Source organism: Rhinolophus sinicus, chromosome 7, assembly GCF_057876585.1.
Source record: "Rhinolophus sinicus isolate RSI-liver-muscle chromosome 7, RSI-T2T, whole genome shotgun sequence".
Lineage (NCBI taxonomy): Eukaryota > Metazoa > Chordata > Mammalia > Chiroptera > Rhinolophidae > Rhinolophus > Rhinolophus sinicus.
This window is the reverse complement of record NC_142507.1, coordinates 45,391,708-45,418,947: the sequence shown is the minus strand read 5'-3', so window position 1 is coordinate 45,418,947 and position 27,240 is coordinate 45,391,708. Positions and strand designations below refer to the sequence as shown.

The 27,240-nt window shown below is 41.4% G+C and overlaps 1 long non-coding RNA gene across 1 annotated transcript in view; it reads right to left on the bottom strand.

The window, feature by feature from the left end:
- Positions 1-24,274, bottom strand: part of LOC141568439 (uncharacterized) — a 36,804-nt gene extending 12,530 nt beyond the window's left edge. Inside the window, exons 1-2 of the long non-coding RNA XR_012491553.2 lie at positions 24,174-24,274; positions 8,620-8,749 (exon numbers count right to left, since the gene is read on the bottom strand). This is a non-coding gene — a long non-coding RNA (uncharacterized LOC141568439). The remainder of the gene's footprint in view (positions 1-8,619; positions 8,750-24,173) is intronic.
- Positions 24,275-27,240: the final 2,966 nt, after the last annotated feature.

Sequence of the window (27,240 nt, the reverse complement as noted above, 5' to 3'; positions counted from 1 at the left end):
GTTGGGTAAGTTTAGCTTTCAAAAGCTCAGTTTCCTCTTTGGTCAAATGGAAGTAAGATTACTACCACCTCACAGAGTTGTTCAAGGTTGAAAGAAAATAAACCATGAAGAGTGGGTGCAAGTAAGTGCTCAGGAAATGCTGGTTCCTCTTAACTGTCAGAGTCCCCTTGTTTTCTTTCTACTTATGAGGACTGGGGTGACCAACCTGATTTATCTAACCCCACAAATAACCTTGCCCTCTACTAGAAGTCCTTTGGAAGGGTCTTAAATGCAGTAGCATATTAAATATCGAGGCAGGCCCCATGTAAAGGTCTAGACTCTGGTTTTACAACTAGGGCAATGTGTCAATGCACAGACCATGGTCCTTCTATGAGAGAATCATATCTCTGCTCTGGATCTTTTTTCCTGATACTAGGTTTGCCCTGTGACCTTCCAAAGTAAATCTCATTTCTCAGTTAAAAAAAAAGAGGTAGATGTTTCAAGTATGTGATAGATTTTGACAGCAATGACTTTCAATGGATCCCACTTCCCTGCAATTGCACCTTTGGGTAGTGCCCCCCAGTGCCTCCCAACACGCACACTGACTCTGGGCTGGGTCATATGCTTTGCTTGGGCCAATGGAACATTAGCAAAATTGACACAAGCAGATGATTGAAGTAGGCATGAACATGAGGCTAGAATCTCTCTTGTTGCTGTGAACTCTTCCAGCACTTTATGAAAACCAAGCGAGCCTGCTAGAGGCAACGACTTAGCCAGTAGCCAGCACCAACCCCCATACACGTGATTGCGGCCATCTTAGACTATCAGACCCCACCTGAGTTGCCAGATGTTTATACCCACATGAATGACCCAGGCAAAACAAGTCCCAGAAGAGACCAGCAGCCTAACTGTTGACCTTCAGAAAAATGAACAAATATATTAGATGATGTTTTAAGCCACCAAGTGCCGGGGTGGTTTGTTGAAGCAATAGATAATTGATGCAACTTAAATGAAAATTTATAAAGACAGTGGCACACATTTTTGTCCTCTTCTCTGGGTTTCCAGCAAAGGCAAGATAGAAGAAAGCCTTTTGCTACGTGATAAAAGAATGTGATTAACTTGTGGCAAATCCAGAAAGCCCATTCATTCATTTCAGTTGATTTTGGATAAATGAGAATAGACGTGGGGTTCATGTCAATTTTTAAAAAGTGTGGCAACAGAACCTTCACGTGGAGGGAGTGAAAATACCTGAATGGCAGGAGCGAGATTTCTGGGCAGCAAGAATATGCCATCCTCCTGGGAACAACACGAACATCATACCGTGTGTTGCAAGCACCAGTTCCTCCTCCTCACAGTTAACATGCACGATTACACAGGCATTTTCAGCAGTTTTTTGAAGAACACAGATTCATCTGGCCAATGGATGTAACCAAGTGGTTAAGTGAAGTCTGGGGGTTACAGTTGAGGAATATGGCTGCATAATCTATATTTATGGCAAGGAAATGAATGGGGAATTAAAGCTAGAAGAGCCTGCAGGACTCAAAATAATGATGAGAAACAAAAGCAATGGATGTATTCAGAGCAGAGAGACAGTACTAAAGCCTCTGACTTCCACATGGTTCTGGCCCAACATCCAAAATAAACAACTGTCAATACCTGGCAACTTTCCCAAACAGAAAAACGCAGGCAGGGTGAGAAAGGAGTTGTATTCTTAGATTAAGGCCACACCAAAATTGTCAAGATTGTGGATGGTGGAGGTGGGGATGTAGATAAAAATGTTTCCAATTCGCTGGGGAAGCTGAGACTCCATTCGCCTCTTCACAGGCACCAGAGAGAAGTATTTGTTAAATACTTTGTTCTGAAGAACATACTGCAGAGGGTTGAGTTGACGCTGATGGTAGATGGGGAAGAACGGAAGGGCAGAAGAAAACACAAATGGGGAAACACTCCAGGTTAATTTAGCTGTCCTTCAATAATTACAAACCATATATATATATATATATATATATATATATATATATATATATATATATACTTTTTTTTTTTTCCTACTGGGACTCCTCCTTGAAATGGGAGATTTTACCTAATGGGAGTCAGACGTTGTTTTAAACTTTCATTTAAATACTACAAATAGTAGCAAGGCCACTTATTGTTCTCCCTCACCCCTCCCCCACCCAGGACTCACTGTCCCTTCTTATGGTATTGTATCTCAGTTCCAGGCACCCACCCTTCCTCTGCACACAGCCGGTGTGCTTGGAGTGAAACACGGGCTCCCACATTGGCTCCTTGGGTCAGGCATGTGACCTAGGTTAAGCCACAGCACGTTCTAGCTGCAAGGGTGTGCACGTGACCCTGCTAGAGCCAGTGAAATGTAAGCCTCCTGGGATTGAGGCAGGCATTTCTGCTTTGACGAAAAGTAAGGGCTACTGATGACATGTTCTACCTTGTGCAATGGTGGCCCACAACCATTAAAGGAGGACCATTGCTTGAGATCTAAATCCAGCCACATCTGAAACTCTGCTTACCCTCCTGGACGTTTCATTTACAGAAGACTATAAATCCCATTTTTGCTTAAGCCAATTTGTACTAGATTTTCTATCACTTGCAACAAAGAGAGTACTAACTATGCATCCCTTCTCAGATTTTACATCTATAGAATGGGGGAATTCTGCTAGAGGATAACATCTAACTGTAGCCTGTAATTTTGATTTTAGGAGAAGAACGGGGGAGGAGAAGCCTTATAATATTCTGAAGCAAACCAAGTATTTCTAGATAAACTGAATTCCACGTTTGAATCAATTCAATAAAATGTACTGAATGCCCACTGTACTGTAAGCACATGTTATTTCTTCCTTTCTGTATCACCATGGAAAATAAATCCATATAATCACATTGAATGCCATTTCTATCATGGGTCAAAATGTGTCCTTGGACATGGTATTGCTACAGTGATGAGAATCTAAAAGTAAAAAAAGTAACCAATGTAAGAAAGGTGCATTATCATCTTTTCAATAGCATTTGTGAGACCTGTGTGAATGTAGTCTATACCTTTTATAAATGTTACCAAATACCGTGTTTTTAACTAGAGTTATGCAGGCATAAAATATTCTTGTCTTGAAAATTTTCTATTAACTTGAAAACACTTAACCTCAATGAAGTACTGAAGATGCCAAAGAAATTAATGGCTTTTTGCTGTACTACTGAAATGTGTCCACTAATATTTAAAATTCCATGTCCCAGGACATCACTCAGACCTACTGACTTAAGCTGCATGGGCTCGATCTGTGAGGTGGCTCAGGCCATTTCTCCAGTCTCTGTCTCTTGGGCGTTTGCTTCTCTCTCTCTCTCTCCCTTCTTTTCTCTCTCCATCCTTTCCCCCAACCTCACCCCCAGTTTCCTGGGATTAATTGAGAATGCTATTCATAAGAGATCAGAAAAAGATTATACATATGGAACGGGTTACCATGTGTCAGGATGTACGTATTTCATATTTCTTAGGGGAAAAAAACCAAATGTACTAAACATCCATGTCTCACTTAAAATATTTACGTGAAGTCTATATTTATTGGCCTCAAAATCCGTAGTTCTCATTGTCCTTGAGGGAAACCTCATAAGCCATGTGCAATGTTCACGTGGTCATACATCAGTGTCACATCCGAGAACTGCAGTCTGAGGCTCCCCACTCACGCTGCCCCTCCGATGACATCTGTCAGAGACGGCAGAGTATCGGTGCCAACCAGGCCACGGACTGATCTACTTGAGGACCCTCGGTGTGTCTTTTGTGCAATCTCACATCGTCTCTGACAATAAGGACATATTGTATTGTTCGCCTCTGAATAGAAGGACATGGTTTTACAGGCGGATTTAATCCACTTGTGCCCACTCTGTATGGTCCTCATTTCATTTCTCCACAAACATTTGTTAAGTACCCACTAGGTGCCAGGCACTGAAAAATACACAGAAATATTTACCTGCTACTCAACCTCTTCTCGTCAAGGCCCTACAAGTGCCTTTAACTTCAACCGTCTGCAGCAAATTTAAAGGCCTGAGCAAAGGCTGGCTAATGATAGAGCAGTCTGTTGATTTGAGGTATGCTGAAGAGAATAAATAATTGGACTTGGTAGACAGATCACTGGAGGTGATGAGCGAGGAGAGAATGAGGAACTAGGGATGACTGAGGTTTTTACTTTGAGAGACTAGAGTAAGATAGAGAATACAGAGTTGAAAAATGAGTCGTTGGGGTGATTGCTACCGTTGTCATTTCTGTTGTTTGGGTGGGGTAGGCATTGAGATTTGCTGCAGACGGTTGGTGCCTTTTCCTCAGGTGTCTCCAACTGCAATTTATTCACGTGCTGCTGCCAATGTTAATTTTCTAAAACACAAATCTCACCATGTCACTTCCTTGCTTACAAAGCTGCCATGGCCCCTGCGTATCTTGTAGGATTGATTTTCATCTTCTTTACATGACAAGGTCCTTCTAGTCTGATGCTGCCTACTTTTCCTGCCTCCTCCCTTGGGGTTCTTTCCCACAGATTTTGCTCTCTCACCTCACTGGACCTCACCCATACCGTACATGCCTCTGGGCCTTTCAACGTGATGTTCTCTGTTCCTCAAAAGCCCTTTCTCTGCGTAGAGAGCTTCTGTTTTCTACCATACTTCAAGAATCAGCTCAAGGGTCACTTTAAGGCCTCCCGATTTCTCAAAGTGGTTGTCGATGCTCTTCTCTGAATCCCAGAATCCTTGAGGCCTATCTTTAGCGCATTTCATACGTAGTTGTGATGGTTTGTTTACATATTAAACAACACTGTTCGCCTGTGAGCTGCTTGATATATTTGTGGCTCTCCGCATTCCCAATTTGCAGCACAGGGCTTGGCTTACAGCAGGTATTTATCCACTGGGTGGATAAATAGTCATTGAATGAATGACTAAGGGAGCACCCATAGAAAATGGTATTTTAGGATTAATTAGCAGGTGGCGTGCAGACTGCACGAAAGTTAGAAAAACAAGTTAGGAAGCTATTACACAATCCAGGTTTGAGGGGAGGCCTCACGCAGGGCAATGAAGAAAGGGATTAGAAGGAAAGGGCGGGGTGCTGGCTTGAGGATGGAATTAAATGGCCACCGGTGACTCCTCAGCCAGAAAGGAAAAGACAGAGATAACCCAGAGATTTCAAGCCAGGGACTTTAAAAAAGTGCAAAGGCTGTACTTTGAGAGCAGATAGTGAATTTTGTTTGAGACTGGTTATATTGGAAAGAACTGCAGGACACCTGAAAAGAAATGTCCAGCAGGCAATTGGAGATTAAAGGCCATATTGTGTGGTGGTCAAGTGCATAGATCTAGCCAGCCAGGTTTTGAATCCTGGTCACGTCCATTATTAGATGGGTGATTTTAGGTCTCAATTTCCTTCTCTGTAAGATAAATAGAATTATAGTGCTTATTTCCTAGGGTTCTTGGGAGATAATGTACATAGAAAGCACCCCTCACATACAGTGTCTGACACATGGTACAAGCTCGATAAACGTGGGCCGTTCTCATTAAGGACTAAATCTGATATAAAATTTTACAGTGCGGAAAATATTTGCATTTTATTTTCCCAACAATTACGTGAGGTAATTTTTATGATTGGAGTGAGGAAACTACAGATCAGCAAGGTTCATTGGTCACAACTAGTAGGTAGCAGAACCAAAACTCAGTTCTAGGTTTCTATGCCAAATCCTATGTTATTCTACTGAACTTGCGAACTCTGATTTAGATGGGGCGGAGGGCTGCAGGGGGAGAGAACGGGGGTCAGTCACACAAACTTTAAGCACCACCAAATTCCAGGACTGGCTTCTGATGTAAGATTCTTATTGCCACAATGATAATCCTACTTGAAATACACCAAAGCGATCGATTCTAGCAAAGAACAGTACATTCTTAAAGAAGGGGTCCTTAAAGCTTATTTCGTTTCTGCCAAGTGTTTGTTCAGCTTAGGCAGTCCAATGCCCACCTCATCGCTGCCAACCTTCCACGGCTCCAGTATAAATTCAGAGACAGGTTTTTCTCCTTTAATTTCAAACGCAGACTACTAATCACAGTCTGATACCCATCAGCAAGAATTTCACCCGGCTGGAACAGTTGTCCATAAATCTCAAATTTCAAGTGATTCCTCCAACATTTAAAAAAAAAGGGAAATTGTGTTGAAGAGGAAACTGACAATGAGCTTCTGTCTGGTAGCTGTGAAAACGGTTATTGCTGACCCCTTTTTGTCTTTGAATTACTGCTTAGCTTTCTGTCTGGACATATGGAAAGAAGAAATCTTTGGGGATATTGCCAGATAAAGCTGGCTTACCTTGGATGCCTGAACGGACAGGATGTCTAAGAATAGACTCCAAGGGGGAAATGCAAGAGAGCTGAGAGGAACTATAAGAAGGGGGCATTTCGTTCACTTTTTCCAATAACTCCTTTAATTTAAGAAGTGAATAAAGTTATGGCTCAGTGCCATACAGAATGAATAGTAAAGAACACTGGGAAATGATAGGCACTTTTGAGAAAGCTCTATTATTATAGGAATGTAAGGAAGGAGGGGGCCAAATCGTCTCCTTCCACTAAGGCATCAAGGTAGGAAACCAGGCTGTTGGTTTCATGAAAGGTGGAGACAGGAAATTTCAAATTCTATTCCTACTTTGGAATGCTGATGCCGTCATGGCCAAGAGCATTTTTTAAATTATTATTTCCTCGCCTCTTTTCCCACATCTATAAAAAGGAGTTAATCAAGGGTGTTGCTGAGGTTTAATTAGTTAATACTTGTAAAGTGCTTTGAAGATGGAAAAAAAAAAGATCATAAATATCCATGGGTTGAAGTCAAGATTTAATAAATCATAGCTTGGGGCAAATGAAGGTGATTTGGTTTTGATGGGTAACTTTCCCTGACATTACTCAGCCACTGCCGTGGGGGGAGGAAAATGACGGGACCCTCTTCTAGTGCTTTTCAGAATTTTGTTCAGAGAAAATAATTTGTCTCCATCAGGACAAAATAAATAAATAAATAAATAAAATCAGGAAATCTAAAGAAAAAGAAAAATGGATCCAAGAATTCATAGTGAGTCTCCACCCCTTTCCTCAGATCAGAGTTTTGTGTGTGGTGTTGTCAAACAGATACTGGAGAGGAATGGAAAGAAGCTATGGCACTGGTTAGGCCTAGTCCCAGCTTGATCTCAACACTTTTCTAGCTGTGTGAAGCTGAGCCAGCTACTTTACTTCTTGGAACGTTGGTGTCTTCCTCTGTGAAACCGGGATCATTCCTCTCTCTTAGGATGCTGTGAGGAGAAGCTGAAATAACTGGTAGGAAGTACCAGCTTCTCCCTGACTTCTTACAATTATTTTCATCCTATTTCTCTTCCTCCTTCAGCCCAGGTTGTCTTTCTCAGAAGCTTCTGAAGCACCAACATGTTGGATTATTGTTTTCAGCTCAGAGCTCTGGGGGTTATTCTATTTACTTTCGATGTTTTCACTGGAGAATCTTATGTGCTCATTTCCACTAGGAAACAGCAATTTCAGGGGAGGAGACTCTGTTTTCTGCCAAGGTTATTTCAGGGGGAAACTCAAGTTTAAAAAAAAAAAAAAAAAAAGACCCTAGATTATTTTCTAAATCCCAGATCTCAGTGCAGCTGTCTTTCTGTTCCACTGTCTTGCAACTGATATCCGGATATTAAATTCCTGAGAATGAAAGCTCTCTGAAAACATAACTCACTGGAAAGGAGAAAGGCCTGGGACTACCAGGTATGTGATTTTTAGTCTCGTTTAAAGTGAAGGAGCCCAAGCAGGTATTCCTGGGAGACTTTTGTGCGGTAGGTAGCATTGTGTTGCCAACAAATGCCAGCCACAAGCCCTCACTGAGAGTCACAGGTACTGGAGATGGTTAGAGCCAGGGGCAAGTTTAGAGACTGTGAAGTTTTCCCCCTGCCCCCATCACTGACGAGGACGCTGAGTTCCAGGCTCCCAAGGGACGTACATACAAACTATGTCAGAATCAGATAAATACCACTTGGCCCTACCTATTTATGAGCCAGTCTATCAATGTGTGACAACGGCTGTAGGAAAAAGTCACCAGGATTTATGGTTACAGCTACCTGGATGTCTAAAAAGCATGCAAAGTACACCTTAAAATTAAACTTAAACACGATTGAACTTCAAAGACAGTGAATTGGCTGAGTCCTTGAGGTTGTAAAAGGATGCAAAGGACAGGTGTGTCAGGGAGGGGTGGTGGATTGTAACACCTGAATTGCTGTGAATTACTCCAGTGAAATGAGCATGGAGTTCCCACTCTACCCTCTCCTTTCCTGGCTCTCTTCGTTTGTGTCATGGCTGCTGTCAGCACTGGCATTGTTGAGTGCAGAGGACAAAGATGAATGACAAGAAGAGACAGACACTGTATACATTTTATACTTTGAATATTCCCTTGGTGTTTGGCCATACACCAATTTCCTCAATTGTGAACCTACTACAGCTTGATTTATCAAGGGACTAATTTTAGAAGGAAGAGGAGGTGCTGGCATCCTGGTAACAGTCTACCTTTTTGAGTTATAAGGTCTGAACAGGAAGGAGATAACAAACAAGCAAGGAAAGTTGTACAATGCCACACAACCGCAGATGTCCTACCTGTCTCCATAATGCTTCACCGTGGAATGAAGACTGAGACAGCTCAGCTCAGTCTTCGGCTGTCACTGGGAACACGTGTGCCTGTCATTCATTGCATCGCTGAAGTTCAGCAACTTCTTGGGTCTTCACCCTGAGTCCAATGAGATGCATGGTCAAGAGCAGGGACAAGAGTAGAGAAGAAACCATAGCCAGAGTCCATCTCCCCTTCCCAGTCTGTCCCAAATGTTTAACCATGTAAGAGAAACGGAAGGCCATGCAGCAGATCCATTGCTATGATTTTAGCTCGATCTCTTGGGTTCCTCAGCCTTGGTCCTCCTTGGCCAAGGTGGGGTGTGGGGGTGAATGCAAGAGTGGGTTGTTCTTGAGTAATAGACCATCCTCATAGTTGTTACACCACAGACAAAAAACACGGACTCTGTCTATATTCTTGATGTACAATCACTTACTGTGTTGCCCCAGTTTCTTTAGTTTCGATATTTTCAGAAACAAGAGGAGTATTCATTATCTCACTTCCCATCTGTGCTCCATCAACACCGTTCCCACACGCCATTCTGCAAACACCGTGTACCTTCATGACCACTCTCCTTTATACACACACTCGCTCTACCTGGGATCTCCTTTCCACCTCTGTACCTAGCCAGTTTCTACTCTTCCTTTCTGACCCAACTTAAATATCACCTCTTCTAAGACGCCAGAGTTCCACGTATTTTCCTCACCGACACGCTTATCAAAGTGGCATAATGCAAACACTTATTTACATGTGTATGTTTCTTACTAAACTCTGAATTCCTTGAGGACATAGAATCTGATGTTCAATTTTTTTTTTTTTTGATGTTCAATTTTTTAAAAATTCCATTAAATCACACTCTTTGGTATATAAACTAGATCCAATATATGTTTACAGAATGAAGAAATGAATAGCAAAAAAAAAAAAAAAAAAAATCCCACAGCCAAAAATAAAAGGGAACTGATTAACAGGGAAAAATATTTTCAACAAATACAGAAAGAAATTATTACTACCCATAATATACAAATATTTTTCAAATAATAAGGAAAGTATGAACATAACAATAGAAAAACATAAACATAAACATAGAACATAAAAATAGAAAAACAGGCAAACAATAGAAAATATTTCTTCTCTACAAGTAAGTAAAGAAGAAACAATGAATAATCAATAACATTTATGAACATATTTCAACTTAACTTATTATCAAAGGGATACAAATTAAAACAATGAGATATTTTTTCCCTCTATCAACTTGGCAAAGATAAAAACACAATTTTCAGTGTTGTTGAGGGCCTAATAAGATAGGGACTCTGGTGAGTATGAAATATAATCTTTCTGGAAACCACTTTGGAAATGTATATATACGGTATGTACTGAAAGTCTTTAAAGTGTTTTATATATTTTGTCCTAGTAATCTCAGTTCTAGTCATTTATTACAAAGAATTAACTAGAAATGTGTAAAAGTCCATATATAAGGATGACATTCAAATAAATATTTATAATATCAAAAATTTGAAAATAACGTAAATGTAAATTATACAGCCACATATTAAAATATCATACAGCCATTAAAAACGTGTTTTTAAAAAAACGAAACAAAACATGTTTTCAAAGACTATTTCATAGGATACATAAGAAAATATTTCTCACATAACCTTATGAAAAATAGTAAGATGCAAAATTCTGTTATGTTTCCAATTTTATAAAATATAGATAGTAGACAGATATTTATAAAAAACAACAACAAAAAAAACCCCAGAAGAATATACACCAATGTTAACTGTAGTTACATCTGAGTGGAGAAATTATGGGTGATTTTTAATTTGCTTTGTATAATTTTATAATTGTCTTGGTTTCTATGTTTTTCACAATAAGCTTTTATACTATGACAAAAAATGAGTTTTTGTACTAACATTAAAAATTTTAAAGAGCTACAAGTCACCACTACGCAACTATCAAAGTGGCTTTAAAAAAAGAAACTCCTCAGTGATAACACTGAATGCTGGTGCAGAGGCAGAGAAACTGGATTTCTTCTACATTACCGGTGAGAATGTAAAGTGGTACAGCCATTTGGAAAGGTGTATGGCAGTTTCCTACAAAACATGTGCTTACCAAACAACCCAACATCTGCACTCTTGAGCATTTATCCTAGAGAAGTAATAACTTTACACAAAAACCTATATGTAAGCATTCACAGGAGCTTTACTTGTAGTTGACAAAAGCCGGAAATAACCCAAATGTCCTTCAGCGTGTGAATGGTTAAAGAAATGGTGGTGCATCCATTCCATGGACTACTACTCAGCAACAAAAAGTGCCAACTATGGATACACACAACCACTTGGATGGATCTCCAGGGAATCATGCTGAGTGGAAAAAGCCAATCCCATTAGATTACCTACCGCCAGATTCCATTTATATGGCATTGTTGAAATGACAAAATTATAGAGACAAGAAAATGAATGGTTGCCATAGGTTAGGGAGAAGAGGGGGGAAGGAGAGAGGTAGCACAGGTGATCTTTGTGATGAAACCATCCTGTATCTTAACTGTGGCGGTGGTAAATCTACATGTGATAAAAATGCACAGAACAAAATACACACACACACACACACACAAACACACATGCACACACAAATGACTGCATGCAAAACTGGTGAAATCTGAGTAAGGTTGGTAGATTAATTTTGTCCATGTCAATTTCCTGGTTGTGATATTGTAGTATAATTGTGCAAGAATTAACATTGAGAAAAACTGGGTTTAAGGTATAGGGATCTCTGCATTACTTCTTATAACTGCACGCAAATCCACAATTATCTGAAAATTGAGAGTTAAAAAGAAAAGAAACGGACAGAAACCTATAAATGAAACAAGATCGGAGAGACACATCAACCAGTTGCGATGTGTGCTTAACTGGATCTTGATTCAAACTATAAAAACCTGTGACTTCCGTGAAATACTACAAATGTGAACATTGGCTAGATAGTTGATGCCCTTAACGAATTATAGAGAGTTGTTTTTAGATGCAATGATGTTATTGTGGCTATGTTTAAAAAAAAGAAAAAAATGAGCCCTGATCTTTCAGAGATTCAAACCAAAATATTTAGAGATGAAGTCATATGACATCTGTATTTGCTTCAAAACAATATGAGCGGGCAGAGCATAACATGGTGATTGGTTAGGCTTAGCCACAGGTGGATGTATGAATTGGTGTACATTATACTAGTCTATCTATTTTTCTGTATTTTCTAAATTCTCCATAATAAGACTTTCATTAATGAGGAAAAAGGAAAGGAAAGGCCGAATCTTCAAGGAAACCCTTCCAAGGTACTTATCCTCTCATCAGTAAACATGTGGTTTCTACCTTGCATACCAGGCCCTGTGCTAGGCTTTAAAGAGTTGGCCATAAACAGCCTGCTCCTTCCCAGAGCTCAAAGGCTAGTAGGAGCAAAGAGCGTGCTGCAGCTTGAGTCCGTTACAGTCGGCAGGACAGTTGTTTAAACCTGGGTTTGATTCCTGAATCTGACTTTAGCATCATCTGTTTTTACATCAACGCTTTTCATTTCAGATGTGTTCCAACCCAAATGACATTACATTCTTATTGTCATCTGACTCTGCTGTCACCGTGGGGAGTAGCCAAAGCAAGACTAACGATGTTTACTGAAGTCTTTCAGTTTTCGTCATAGGAGGATCTGAGCTCAGTTTCCATCTCTCTCATCGCCCACCACCGCCATCTCCAGGTCCTCGAGCCTGTCAGGGTGGCTCCAGGATCTGGATACTGAATCAGAGGGAGACTTGTTAAATGAGACTTTTAGAGGGAAGGAAACTTGGTTATATGTCTTAGGGGGAAAAACAGGATAACATTGCATTTGATGAGGAGAATGATTCATTTCACCTTGATAAAATGGAAACTCAAATGAAAATAAGTTGTTTTGCGTGCGCGCACGCGCGCGCACACACACACACACACACACACACACTGGTGTAAAGGATGTCATGCGGTGAACAGTATTAAGGCCATAAATTACGTTTCATAGAGTGTGGTTTCTCCACAAAGCCACTTGGCAAGGCACACTGTGATTAATATCACACTAGGGAAGGTGTGACGAAGGTGAAGACAAGGAAAGGAGGGGTGGCAGCACACGAGACACAGAGACAATAGTGACAGCAGCCGCTTTGCCATTTGGCCTGAGGGGCCAATACCCTCAGACTTTATGACTGGTAGACAACACCTGCTTAGCTTATATTAAAACACACACAAAAAAATTACCAAACACTTCAGAAAAACATTAAGCGCTGCCCTGAATATTGTTGACATACATTATTTATCAGTGCCGTATTACTAAATGCAGAATCAATAGATTAAAACACAAAAGACCTGCAGAAATAACAATCACCAAAAATAGATAAATCTTCTACTGGGATTTACCACGAGGCCTGGACACTGGAGCAAAGAAAGCATTTGTTTCTGGTTTCGCCATTTGTCACTATTGATTCAGCCTGTGACAGGAAGATCACTGCCTTGACAAAGAATGATTTATCCTCCCTCTCAATACAATTTGCAACCTTCTGTCTCATTTGAATCCTCACCTCTAGAGTCTGTATTCTGATAGGAAAAACCATAAAGGAATTAGGGGGCTTTTTGGTCTCAGAAGTCTGCCTCTAATTACTTTTAATATCAAATGGAACATCAAATGGAACATTTAATATCAAATGGAATATCAAATAAAAAGCTGGAACATAATGAATTTGAGGGATACAAAGCTTGGCCTTAGATAATAGGTTTGAATACAGAGCACAAGCGGCTGTGCTTGGAAGCAGAGAAAGGAGGGTCTGCGATGGTATGAATAACACAAGGAAAACAGCCCTCACTTGAGCCAATCCTGAGCTTTGCACGTTTCCCACGATGTCGTCCTCTTTTATTACTGCCACCTGGTTTAGTAGCCTGGTCTTCCAGTTAGGAAAGACCATTTTTTGAGAAATCCCACCCCCAATGTGATGGTGAAGGAGCTGGAACTTTTGGGAAGTGAGTCAGTCATGACAATGGAGCCCTCATGAATGGGATTAGTGTCCTTATAAAAGAGACTCTGGACAGTTCCCTCCAGCCAGTTATCCAAGCTGTCTTTTATTTTGACAAATCTCATTCTAAACAAGTCATAATTGGGGAGAGAGAAAAAAAATGTTTTCAGTATAATTCAACAAACGCCTATAGAATGTCTATCAAACACCACCACTAGGCACCACAGGACCCATGGTCATCCATCGAACGTTTACCGACTGCCTCGTCTCTGTCAGGCAGTGAGTAGGCTAGGTGCTGGGGACACAGTGATGAGTAAGATAATCCCTTCTGTCTTAGTCCATGCCGGCTGCTATCACAAAAAGACCACAGACTGGGTGGCTTATAAACAACAGACATTTATTTCTCATAGTTCTGGAGGCTGGGAAGTTCAAGATCAAGGTGCCAGCAGATTCGGTGCCTCCTGAGAACCCGCTTCCTGGTTCATAGATGGTTGTCTTCTCGTTGTATCCTCACATGGCTGAAGGGAGCTCTCCAAAGTCCCTTGTATAAGGACACTAATAACATTCAAGAGGCCACCACCCTCATGACCGAATCACTTCCCAAAGGTCCCCCCTCTTTTATCATCACACTGGGGCTGGGATTTCAACCAGAAAAATTTCAGGAAACACAAACATTCAGTCTAGAGCACTTTCCCTCATGGAGCTTACAGCCTGGTAAGGGAGACACTTATGAAACAAATCACACAATTAAGTAATTCATTGAAATCGTGGAAATTGGTAAGAGTTGTGCAGGTGATAAGAGAAAGCATGAGGGTCTGCTCTGAGCGTTCTAGGAAGGCTTCCCTGAGGAAGTGATATTCAAGCTGAGAACCAAAGGAGTGAGCTACTTGAGGAACATTGGGAGTTAGCTACATTGGGAGGTAAAAGATAGTATGGTCTCTCTCTCAAAGCTTCCGATAGAGCTGGGAGCCATGAATGAGAAACATGAATGAGGAGTTGTGATCCTATCTAGACCAGTAAGTGTTGTCATGGAGATGTGTGGCTATGGGACTGTGGCTGGATTCCTGCAGGGTGAGCCTTCCAGGGTCTGACCCTGACCCCTGGCTCCAGTGTGGACAGAGCCAAAACGAATAAGGTGATGCCAGGGGACACGAACAAGAGAGGAAATTATTCTTCTTGGCTTGTCTGCTGAGGTACTGTCAGTGCTCAAGAAATGGAACATAATATGATCGTCTTTCTTACTGTTTCCTCACTTGGGTAAGTAGTTCAGTATTTAATCTCCTTTTGAAAGATGGGAAAGAGGACCTGGCAAAGAAGCAACATATTTTAGATCTGAAAATTTAAAAATTCTCAAGTGTAGCAAAATATGTCATGATGAATGTTATTTAAAAAAAAAAAAAGCACGATGGTTTTATGAGGTGATGCAATGTGTGACTGGAGGGCCAAATGTGTAAATTGATTCTGTGAACTTTTCATTCATTCATTCATTCATTCATTCATTCAACGACTATTTAATGAGCATCTACTACATTCCTGGCAGACAAGGTTCTTGTCCTCACGAAGCTTGCACTTAGTAGGAGAGATGGATGATATACAAATATGACCCAAGGTAGTTACAAGTGCTATAAGAAAATAAAGTGGACTCAGGTAATGGAGAAAAATAAGAATAAGGATAGAGAGAACCTATTAGGTTATAGTGGTCAGGAAAGTCCCCTCTGTAGGGACAGCTTCATGAATATGTGACCACACTGTTGCACAAGCCACCACACTCAAATGGGGACTCTGTGCTAGGGGTTTAATCCTCTGCTGTCACCATCTTAAAATTTTTAATTACATTTCTGAGTTGTGATTTGTAAGGGAAGTCTGATGGGACAATGGAGCATGTGCTACGGGCTGGAAGCCTCAGCTCTCCTGTGATCCCACCTCCGTTGGGTTCTTGGCTGCCCTCTCCCGCAGGCCCCAAGCAAATGCAGCCACCGCTCCCCCGTGGGAGCCAGGGAGCAAGCACAGGGAGAGTCGGGGTGGGCATAGGGTGAGAGCATCTGTGAATGTTAACCCAGGGGCAGCATTGTGCCCAAAGGAGTGTGACATTAAATGGCAAAGTAAACATACTATGACAGGTCAAGAAAGACCACAGACGGAAGGGACAAGCCTTTCTTCCTGCTCTTTGAACAAGGGGCACTGCCTTGCATTTTCACGGTGCACTGAGCCCTGCAAATTATGTAGCTGGGCCCTGCCTCTCTGAGGAGGGGACATCTGAGCAGAGACCTGAAAGGAGGGAAGATGTGGGTGTCAGCGCACCAAGCAGAGGAAACTTCAAGGGCTAAGGCCCTCAGGCTGGACCAAGTCTGACTAGTTGGAGGAACAGCAGGGAGGCTGGTGTGGCGGCAGTGCTGCCAGTGTGTGGGAAGGTGGGTGTGGGCAGGAGCCCGGTGGTGCAGCTGGGGCCAGAGTGTGTGGGGCTTTATAGGTCATGATAAGGAGACTAGCTTCCAGTCTAGATGGAGGCTACAGAAATATTTTAGGTAGGAAACTTATACGGTGTGATTTATATTTTTAAAGGCTGGGGGTTTTGGCGGGGAGATGGTGAGATTTACCTTATTTTTAGTTTATTAATATATTAACTCATTTATATTTCACCCTGTTGTCACAGGGGTTGGGTGGCCTTGAATGAAGACGATGACAGAGGTGTGAATGCCAGGGCCATGAAATGGAGAGGCAGGAGTGGCTTGAGCCCAAATGGGAGGGAGAGCCCCCATCCACAGACACCGTGGTGACTCTGGGGGGGGGGGGCGGTGTGGGAGCAGGAAGGAGTGAGTTGAGTGGAAGAGTCTAAGGCCCTCATTCTCCATCGTGAAGTAAGAAGCAAAGTCATGTGCTAAGAACGAGGGGTAGCTGGGGAAGAGGATGTCAGGACACGAGAGAAGGTTTGGAACATTTTTCCGAGGAACAGGAGAAAGGTGCTTTGGGACAAGAACAGGGGATTTGGGCAGCAGCAATGTCCTGGTTCTGGTGGGAAACCCTTCTTGTTTCTGAAAGTAACCTAAGTTATGGACCACATTTTTTACCATTCCAGAAGGATCTCCCACACCGAACCCCAGTCTCCTTCCTACTCTTCTTAAAAATGCACAGGTTTCCAATCTTGTAAACCATAAACTGCCTTGTGATGCAGCTGGTCCAGTCTTTTCCCTATATCTCTTCTTCTATCTATATCTTTAAATGCATGGAACTTTCTTTATCTGTTCTTCTATATTGTAGCTATTCATTCCTTAATCTCTTGCCATATGATTTTATTCTGTCATGTTATTGAAATTTCCCTTTAAGATCACCTATGATTTTCACCCTGTTCTTTGAGTGCACGTGTGTGTGACCTGTAAAAGCTTTTTCCTTATTTTGCCTCTACCTCTCATTTAAAACTCGTGTTCTTCATTTGCAGAAGCCTGATCTCCCGTGACTCTCTTCCCACCTCTCTGATCACTATAATCTTTATCTTCTCTGCAGCTCTTTCTCCTTCTCTTGGTCCCTCGTCACGGGCACTGACTGACACTCAGCTTTGGCTCATCGTTTTGGCCGAGTCACCTCCTTAGGAGCTTATCTACTTTCCCATCGTCAACAATCCCAATTAGCAGGGCCTCCCAACTCTTGGCATATGATTTTCAACCACACCTTTGGCCCAAACTTCTCTCCCAGACTCTGTTGTCATAATTCCAACCTAAAATCGTCATGTCTAAAAATAAGCTCAAAATTTTTCCTATAAAAATATCTTCTCAGGTTTCTCAAAACAATTAAAAGTAAAATTACCATATGGCCCAGCAATTCCACTCCTGGGTAAATACCCAGAAGAATTAAAAGGAGGGACTTGAAAAAATATTTGTACACTCACAGCAGCATTATTCACATTAGCCAAGAGGTGGAAGCAACCCAAGTTATTTCCCATTGATGGACGAATGGATAAACGAAATATGGTATATACATACAATGGAATATTATTTGGCTTTAAAAAGGAAGAAAATTATGACAAATGCTACACCATGGATGGACACTGAGGACATTATGCTAAGTGAAATAAGCCAGTCACAAAAGAACAAATACTATATGATTTCACTTATATTAGCTATCTAACATAGTCTGATTCAGACAGAGAAAGTAGAATGGTGATTGCCAGGGGATGGGAGAGGGAAAAATGGGGAGTTGGTGTTTAATGGGTACAGTTTCACTTTGCAAAGTGAAAAGATGGTGGTGATGATAGCACAATAATGTGAATGTACTTAATCCCCTGAACTGTAATTTTATAATGGTTAAGGTGGTAAAAATTTAATGATTATGTGTTTTACCATATTTTTTCCCCTTTGTTCTGCCGACCCCCCCCCCACTCCGGTTCAAGCCGTTGTTTCTCAGTCTAGTTGTGTAGGACACAGCTCCCTGGCCGATGCTGGTGTTATGAGCCTTGAGCTCCCCCGGCTGAGGCAGTCGGTCGCTCGTCATTGGCTGAAGCTCACGGGAGCTCTCGCCGGCTGCCGGCCACTCATGCTGGCCACCAGCCCCTCATAGCGGCACATGGTTGCCCACAGCAGCACACAGCAGCCCATGGAAGCCCACAGCAGCCTGCAGCAGCCCACAGCAACCCACAGCAGCTCATGCCAACCTCTGGCTGCTCACAGCAGCCCAGCTCCAGGGAGAGCCGGCGCAGCTCACTGGCCCATGTGGGAATCGAACCTGCGACCTCGGCATTAGGAGCACAGCATGGCAGCACTCCAACCACCTGAGCAACCGGGCCGGCCCCATATTTTTCTTAAATCCCTTTTCAGTTTCCAAATATCTATCAGTATTACTATTCTTGAGTCCCCCATGCTCCCAAGCATGGAGCTAATTTTTACTGTGCCCTGTTCTTATGCTCCACATACACTGTGTCTCGTCAATTTTGTCCTTCAAGCAAGCCACAGATGTTTCCTTCTTCCTCATTCCTAGCAACACATCCACCTAGGACACAGACTTGGAAGTGACCTCAGAGGTCTAGCCTCCCCTTCCTCCTATGACTGCAATCCTCTCTAATGTCCCTGGCCAAGATGCTTCAATCATTCATTCATTTAACAAATATTTACTGTGTTCCTATTATATATACGGGGAATATACTGCTGGACAAAGAAGGCTCAATGCCTGCTGTCATAAAGTGTATATTGTAGTCAGGCAGAGAGACTATAAATAAGTAAAGAAATGAAGTCATTTCACATAGTGATAACTGGTAGACAGGAAACAAAACACACTGTAATACAGAAAGTCATGGCAGAGAAGGGAGGACGGAATTCTTCTCCAAATTGAATGGTCAGGGAAGTCATCTCTGAAAAGGTGACATTTTCATTCAGGCACAGACGAACAGAGGGAGACGATCATGCTAAGCTTCAGGGGTCGCCAGGCAGGGGACATCTGTTGTGAAGGCCCTTGGGAATGAACCTGGCTCTTTGGGAAACACAAAAAAGGCTGGTGTGGTGTGAGTGTGGTGAGCTAAGAGGAAGGCCAGAAAAAGATGAGTTTGGAGAGGCAGGCGTGGCCAGGCCGTATGAGACCTTTTAGGCTGGCCTGAGGAGTTGGAGCGTGATTCTAAGTTCAAGGTGAAACCAGAGGAGGATTCTAAGCAAGGCAGGAAGGTGATTTGTTTTGCTTTTTTATAAGAACACTGTGGCTGCTTACTGTGTGGAGAATGTACTGTGAGGCTTATGAGAGGGAGAGTAATTAGGAGGCAGTGGCAGGAGCCTCGCTGACAGACCGTGGTGACCTAGACTGGGTGAGGGCAGTGTATGTGGAGACAAGTGGGCAAATATACGCTAAAAATATTTTGGAGGCACAAATGATAGGACTTGTTGATGGATTGGATACAGGGATAAAGGAAAGGGAGGACTCAAGGATGACTCTTAGGTTTTGGCTCAAGCAATGTGTGGACAGTGATGTCATTTCCTGAGACGGGGAAGTCTGGGGTGGGATAGGTTGGTGGGTGGAGAGAATCAACTATCTAATTGTACAGTCCTAATAATGAGACACTCACTGCAGGGACAGGCTATCATTCCGCTGATGTTAGAAAAGACTTATCCAAATTTGTTCCCCTGAAAATCTACTCGTTCATCCTAATTCTTCTCCTTCTAACAAAATGAATTAAGTCTTTCCTACATGACAGTCCTTTGCTTTATTTATGTTGAGGAGAACTACTATGCCCTTCTAAGTTTTGTCTCCTCTGAGCGAAATATCCATAATTTACTCAAGTTCTTTCTTTTTTCTGGATCACTGCAGATTCAAACTAATCTTCCTTCTACCTCATCTCAATCTATCATGCAAATTTCAGCTAGATCCATCTTCCTAATGCACCAGTTATCAATCACTAAGGGCTAGGCACTGCCCTGGGGAAATATATGGAATAGATGATAAAAAGTGGATTCTTCTATCTCAGTTTTTGCCAAGGCAAGGAGACAACAGTTCTTAAAAATACTACCGTACCATGCAAAAACTTCAAAGATAGTAGCCAAGAAGATCCGTAACCTTTTGCCCCTATCTTTTTTTTTTAAATAAGTGTTACTGGGGAATATTGGGGAACAGTGTGTTTCTCCAGGGCTCATCAGCTCCAAGTTATTGTCCTTTAATCTAGTTGTGGAGGGCGCAGCTCACTGGCCCATGTGGGAATCTCGCTCTAACCAACTGAGTCATCCGGCCGCCCCAGCCCCTATCTTTAATATGTACGAGTTGAGAATGGAGATTGAGAGATCTGTGCAAAGGACAATGTGTGACCTGGCTGTGAATCCCATTCCTTCCAAGGGTGGAGGGAGGGCTGCTTCCCCTTTCACCCCAGGCCAAGAGAAAGGATCATTGGGCAAGCTTGATGTCTGACACCAGAGTTAGGGGGACACCACAGACGGGTGTCTGACTCCTGCCTGGAAAACCTAAAAGGTAAAGACGGGCTGGCTACTTGTTCTGAGGATCACGGGGCTGCATTGGGCAGTCTGCCCATGCAGAGTGTGTGGGGGCAAAGAACGGGAGGCTATTTCTCATGGAACGCACATGGAACGTGTGGGGATGAGGGCTGGCTTGGAGCCATTTTGAGTCCTGCCCAAGAGAACCACCTGGAAGTCTGTGTAGAGAGGGCTGCTAGGAAACAGGTGGAGGAGGGTGTCATTGGGGAAGAGCATATCACCTGTCACAGGAAATGCTGTTGAACCTTCCCATGGTAGCCTCCCAAGAACCCACAAAGAGGCCCAGGAGAGGGTCAGCTTTAAAAATAGGTCCCCAGACAGTGGAGCCCTATTAAGATAGTACTACTGTGTTTCCCCGAAAATAAGACCTAGCCAGACAATCGGCTAGGAGCAAATGCATCTTTTGGAGCAAAATTAATATAAGACCCGGTCTTATTTTACTGTAAGACCAGGTCTATAATATAATATAATATAATATAATATAATATAATATAATATAATATAATATAATATAATATAATATAATATAATATCGGGCCTTATATTAATTTTTGCTCCAGAAGATGCATTAAAGCTGACTGTCCGACTAGGTCTTATTTTCGGGGAAACAGTCTAGTCAATTAAGGACTTCCCTGCTTCCTTTAGCTGTCATCCCCTGTCCCCTTCAACCATAGAGAGGCCAGAAATCCCTCTTAGCTAGAAAGATGAGGAGAGGTGAGAGTAGTAGGTGAGCAAAAGAGAAACTACACCCCTCCTTCTCCATATTGGACCAATAATTAATAGGCTAATTATTTAATTATTGAATTAAAACTGATTTAAAAAGACTCAGGGTGAACAAGGGAAGAACTTGCCCCATTTTTAAGACACAGTGTAAGTTCAAAATCAAGTTTTTCTCTGGTTACATTTGAAGTTCTCCCCCTTCAACATTCTGGTTACACACAGAAGAAAGAAGCTTTCGCTTTGTCATTCTCATGCTTTAAAAACTCCCTTCAACGCCTCTTTCTTGCCTTTTAGATTAAATCTAAACTCCTAAGCATAGAGTTCGATGTCCTCTATTACCTGATCTTGCGTATATTTTTCAACCAAGCCTCCCCCGACCCCCAACCCAATGGAACATTTGACTCCAGTCAGGTGGTCCTCTCTGCTTTGTAATAACAGATAATATTTTTGGGGACATTAATTGTGCTAAGAGTTACATCATTTAATCCTCCCAACAACTTTTGAGGTAGATATAATTATTCTTACCACCATTTTACAGATGAAGAATCAGAAATCGCTAACAAATGGTGAGGCTGTGATTGGAACCCAGACGGTCTGACTCCAGAGCCCACAATCCTAACAGTTAAGCATACTGCATCCTCTAGCTCCAGGCATATAGTCTGCTCTCAACCCATGTTCGGCATGTCCCCCTGCCCTCCTCGCCTCTTCTTATGCCACCCCAGACATCTTTCCTATCCCAGCGCAAACTCCTCCTCCTCTGGGAAGCCTTCCCTGAGTATTTCACAGTTATCCCTAGTCTCTGAACTCCCAAAACATTTAATCCACATTAAGGACTTTAAAACTTGAACCTGTGCTATTTGTTTCGCTATTGCCATTTGGGGCATGTCCCTTGGGGAAGCCCCTGTAAGTTCCTTCCAGGATAAGTCCAGTCTGTGTTTCAAACTGTTCTTGTGTTCACCAGCGCAGTGGCTCTCCAACTTTAGTACAGAAAGCTATCCACAGACAGTCCACAGAATAAGAAATGTAAACAACATTTAAATGTATGAAAAGATGCTGGACCTCATTATAATAACAGACATGCAAAGCCTCACTGAGTTACTATTTATCACCTGTCAGACAAAACTTTTAAAGTGTGACAACATATCCCCACGACAAGGCTGTAGAGAAAGAGGATCTCTGCTACATTGCTAGTGGGAGTGCAAAACAATGTAACTCCCACAGAAGGGAATTTGGCAGTGTCTAGCAATATTACATGTGCATTCCTTTTGACCCAGTAATTCCACTTTTGGGAATCTATCCTAACGATACACTGGCAAAAATCTGAAATGCTGTATGTTCAAAGCTACTCTTTGCAGTACTATTCGTAAATGCAAAAGACTGAAAAAAAAAATAACCAAAAACCCGTGCCAATCAATAGAAGCCTGGTTGAATAGACATGGCGCATCCCCATAAAAGAATACTGTGTGGGAATGAGGAGGGATTGCTACAGATGGCTTTGGATGGTCCATTAAGTGAACAAAGCAAAGAAAAATGTGTACAGTGTTCTACCATTTGTGTAAGAAAGATAGGAATGCAACTACGTATTTGCTTATTTTTTCAAAAGGAAACAATAGAAGAGTAAACTAAAAAACTAATAAAAGTCATTATCTGTGATGGGGAGAAGTCAGTGGGGAGGAAATGGGAATGAAGACAGATCTCTCTGAATGTCCCTTGCTTTATAGTTTTGACTGGGAACCAAGGAGTTTACAAAATTCAAAACCAAAATTAAACCAAAAGAAAACATTAGAAACAAACTAGAAAGGTATACATATATAGTGGAATTTAACAATTAAGTGACTAGATGGGAGCCAGATTTCTCCCTGTTGGAATGGGAGGTTACAGATAAGTGAGAGGAGGAGGCCAGAATGATCCACGGGGCAGTGAATTCGAGTTGGAGGCATTAGTATGAAGTCATGTTTAGCTTAATGTTAGCTAAATTGCATTGGACAATATGGATACAAATGGTTACACACAGAAATATTTACAGGTATGTAGGCAAATACAGGTCAGTATACAGATACAAGTTAGCATGTATTTCCTTGGTCTGTCAGCTGAGAGGGCCTGGAAGCAATAACACCCCAATCACCACAGGCACACCAAACACTGAAATCTTGGTTTCTAATACCATTCTCCAACAGAAGGAACAAGGGCCCCTTAGAGAAATGTTCAATTCTAGGACAGGAGCCGAAAATATACAGGATAAGCCTGGAGCATCTTGTAGTGCCAGAAAGAAAGGAAGTGCTCAAAAAAAATTGTGGGGTCATGTCAAAAGGACACAAAAGCCAACTAAAAAGCTCCCAATGTCCAAAACTGAACCAATTAGAGCAATCAAATAAGTAGAATGAATTATAATTCAAGATATAAAATAAACGTCTGTGCATCCATGTTGATATAAAATGACTGAATCAATCAATCGGGAGAAGAGGCCAATGACCCCAGCAAAAGAATTCCAGATAGTTCACGTAGATATCCACCCTGAAGGAGACAGAACGTAACCCGCCACTCCTTAAGTGTGGGCTGTGCATAGTGACTTCCTTCCAGGGAATACAATATGGAAGGGAGGGAAAAAAGGGTAATTGTACTGTGGAGAAACCTGACAAACATCACCTCAGCCAAGTGATCAACATCACCATTAACAGTGGTGAGTCATGTTAATAGAATGTACCTTTGATATGATGTGATGAGAATGGCACTTTACCTCTGTGGTCTTTTGTCCCAAATTACATAATCCCCGTCTCAACGTGAGAAAAATATCAGACAAATCGCAATTGAGGGGCATGCTATGAAATACCTGACCAGTACTTTTCAAACGTACCAAGGTCATCACAAGCAAGGGAAGTCTGAGAAACCGTCACAGCCAAGAGATGCTGCAGGATAGATGATGTCTATAGTAATTGGTGTCCGGAATGGGATCCTGGAACAGAGAAAGGACGTTAAGTGAAAACTAAAGAAGTTGGAATAAAGTGTGGATGTTCCTACTGTGTCAATATGGGTTCATTCATTGTGACAAAAGCACCACATTAATTTAAGATCTCAGTAAAAGGAAACTGGATGTGGGGTATATAGGAACTCTTTGTACTATCTTTACAATTTTTCTGTAAATCTAAAAGTGTTCTAAAGTAAAAAGTTGATTGAAAAAATCAGGAACAAATAAATCTAGCTGTATATTAAGTTGATGCTATAAACATAAAGAGAAGAATTATTTTAAGTGACTTTAAAATACAGTATCCTGAGGACAAACTTACACAACAAGAAATCTTAGATAGCCTGTAGTGTTATTATGGCTGAGTACTATATGGGTGTTTGATATACGTTTTCCATAGTGGCTGCACCAATTTACGTTCCCACAAACAGTCCACAAGGGTTCCCTTTCCTCCACATGTTCACCAACACTTGTTATTTCTTGTCTTTTTAATAGTAGCTATTCTAACAGGTGTGAGGTGATAGCTCATTGAGTTTTCGATGTGCATTGCCATAATAGTCATGTAGCATTTTTCATGCACCTGTTGTCCATCTATATGTCTTCTTTGGAAAAATGTCTATTTAGATCTTCTGCCCATGTCTTAATTGGATTGTTTGGTGTGTGTTTTTGTGTGTGTATGTGTGTGTTTTTTTTGCTGTTGAGTTGTATGAGTTCTTTATATGTTTTTTGTATCAACCCCATATCATATACATGATTTGCAAATAGTTTCTCTCTTTCAGTAGGTTGCTTTTTCATGTTGTTGATGGTTTCCTTTCTTGTGCAGAAGCTTTTTAGTTTGATGTAGTCCCATTTGTAGTCTCCACAAGGATGTGGAGAAAAGGGACCTTTGTGCACTGTTGGTGGGAATGTAAATTAGTGCAGCCATTATACAAAACAGCATGGCTGTAGCTCAAAGAACTTAAAATGGAATTACCATGTGATCCAGCAATTCCACTCCTGGATGTTTATCGAAAGAAAATAAAAACACAAATTTGAAAAGATATATGCACCCCTATATTCATAGCAGAATTATTTACAATAGCTAAGATATGGAAACAATCTAATTGTCCATCGATGGATGAATGAATAATGAAATTGTAAATTGTACACACACACACACACACACACACACACACACACACACACAGGAATATTATTCAGCCATTAAAAAGGAAATCTTGCCATTTGAAACAATATGGCTGGACCTCGAGAGCATTATGCTAAGTGAAATAAGTCAGAAAGAGAAATACTGTATGATCTGTCTTATATGTGGAATTTAAAAACATACACGTAAAAAAATTAAGCTCACAGATACAAAGAACACACTAGTGGGGGATGGGAGAAATGGATAAATGGTTGTTTTTTTATTTTAAATAAGTTGAATGTTTAAAAAACAAAAAAGAAAAATTAAAATAGTTTTGTACACTTTTCTTTCTTATAAGTATTAATCCATGTGACTAAGGTATTTCTTAGAGTGTCACTGAAGTGATGGAAAAGAGAAACGTAGAAAACATATCTTTTTCAAAGTGGTCTCGATTATTTTTCCAGTCACTATAAATAAATAGATAATTATCTGGGGGAAAAATTATGTAGAGTACCTGAGAAGCAAATGAATTCTAATAAAAACATACTAATTGCTTATTCCTTCTCATCTCCCCTACCTCTTCCATTTTCAAAAATTTTTTAGAATTTAGTTCCTTTTCCTTCTCTCTTTTCCATTTATCCTAACTCCTTTGGTCATGACATCTGGTTTCATGGCTTCAAATACTGTCTATCTGCTGACAACTACCACACACATATCTCCAGCCCCGACCTCTTCCAGGAACTCAAGAGTCTCATATTCAACTATTTACTTGACATCTCCACATGTATACATAATAGAGGTTTCAAAATAAAATGGTCAAAACTGAACTCCTGCTCTGACCACCCTCATTCGTTCCCCCCTGAAACCTGCTTCTGAGGCATCCTTCTCCATCTAAGTTAGTGACAACGCCATCCTTCATTTGCTTAGGTCAAAACTGTTGGAGTCACGCTTGACTCCACTGCTTCTCTGTGGTCTTTGCAACAGGGACATGATGACAGATGCAGCACGTGTGGGAGGAAGATGGAGGGTACAGATAGATCAAGTAGGGGCCAGTCTCATCTTAGTAAGTCCATAGGAAGCCTTAGAAAGTGTGCGTTTGGAGGAGACATTTGACAGCGAAGATTCAGCACTGGCTGTGTATTTTAAGAAGAATTCTGCAGTTCTGGACACGAGCTGCTCGTCAGGTGTGTGGATGAAGGAAAGAAAGGCCTGATGAAAGCAACATTCTCTTCTAAGAGAGGTTGCTTCATGATGTTTGGGGGAGTCTGACTCTCAGCACACTCATGTGTTGGCAACCGTGAGACCTACGGTGAGGTTTGTTTTTGGTGACACCGATGGTTTCACACACACTGTGCGACACAGAACCCAACAACGGTGACTGTTACTGTGGAAGTAACTACTATTCGTGGAACACGATCATCTGCAACATTTCTCAGAGGGAAATAAAAGGAAACAAATTCTGCCTCTCTTGGTTCAATTTCCAGAGCAAAATTCAACAGCTTTACTGCTCTACAGGAAACCCAAAACTAAAAGCAGCATAGATGACAACTCAGATGAACAGAAAATGGCCATGAATCTCACTGAATATATTTACTTGCAGTTTTCCTTCTCATTTGTCTTTTGTATAGATACAGTGTCTTCTAAAAGCTGGTATTCAACTTACTATAGTTATTCATGGTTCCATATATTCGATGCTCAGTCATGTCCCATGTCCCGACAACCCCTTCATATGAATATGCTATAATCGGTGGAACAAAACTGGAGTCTTCATTGCCCTGACATTTAGTGCGTAGGCCTCACTGGAATATAGGATATGCCAGTTTCCTTGTATCTAAA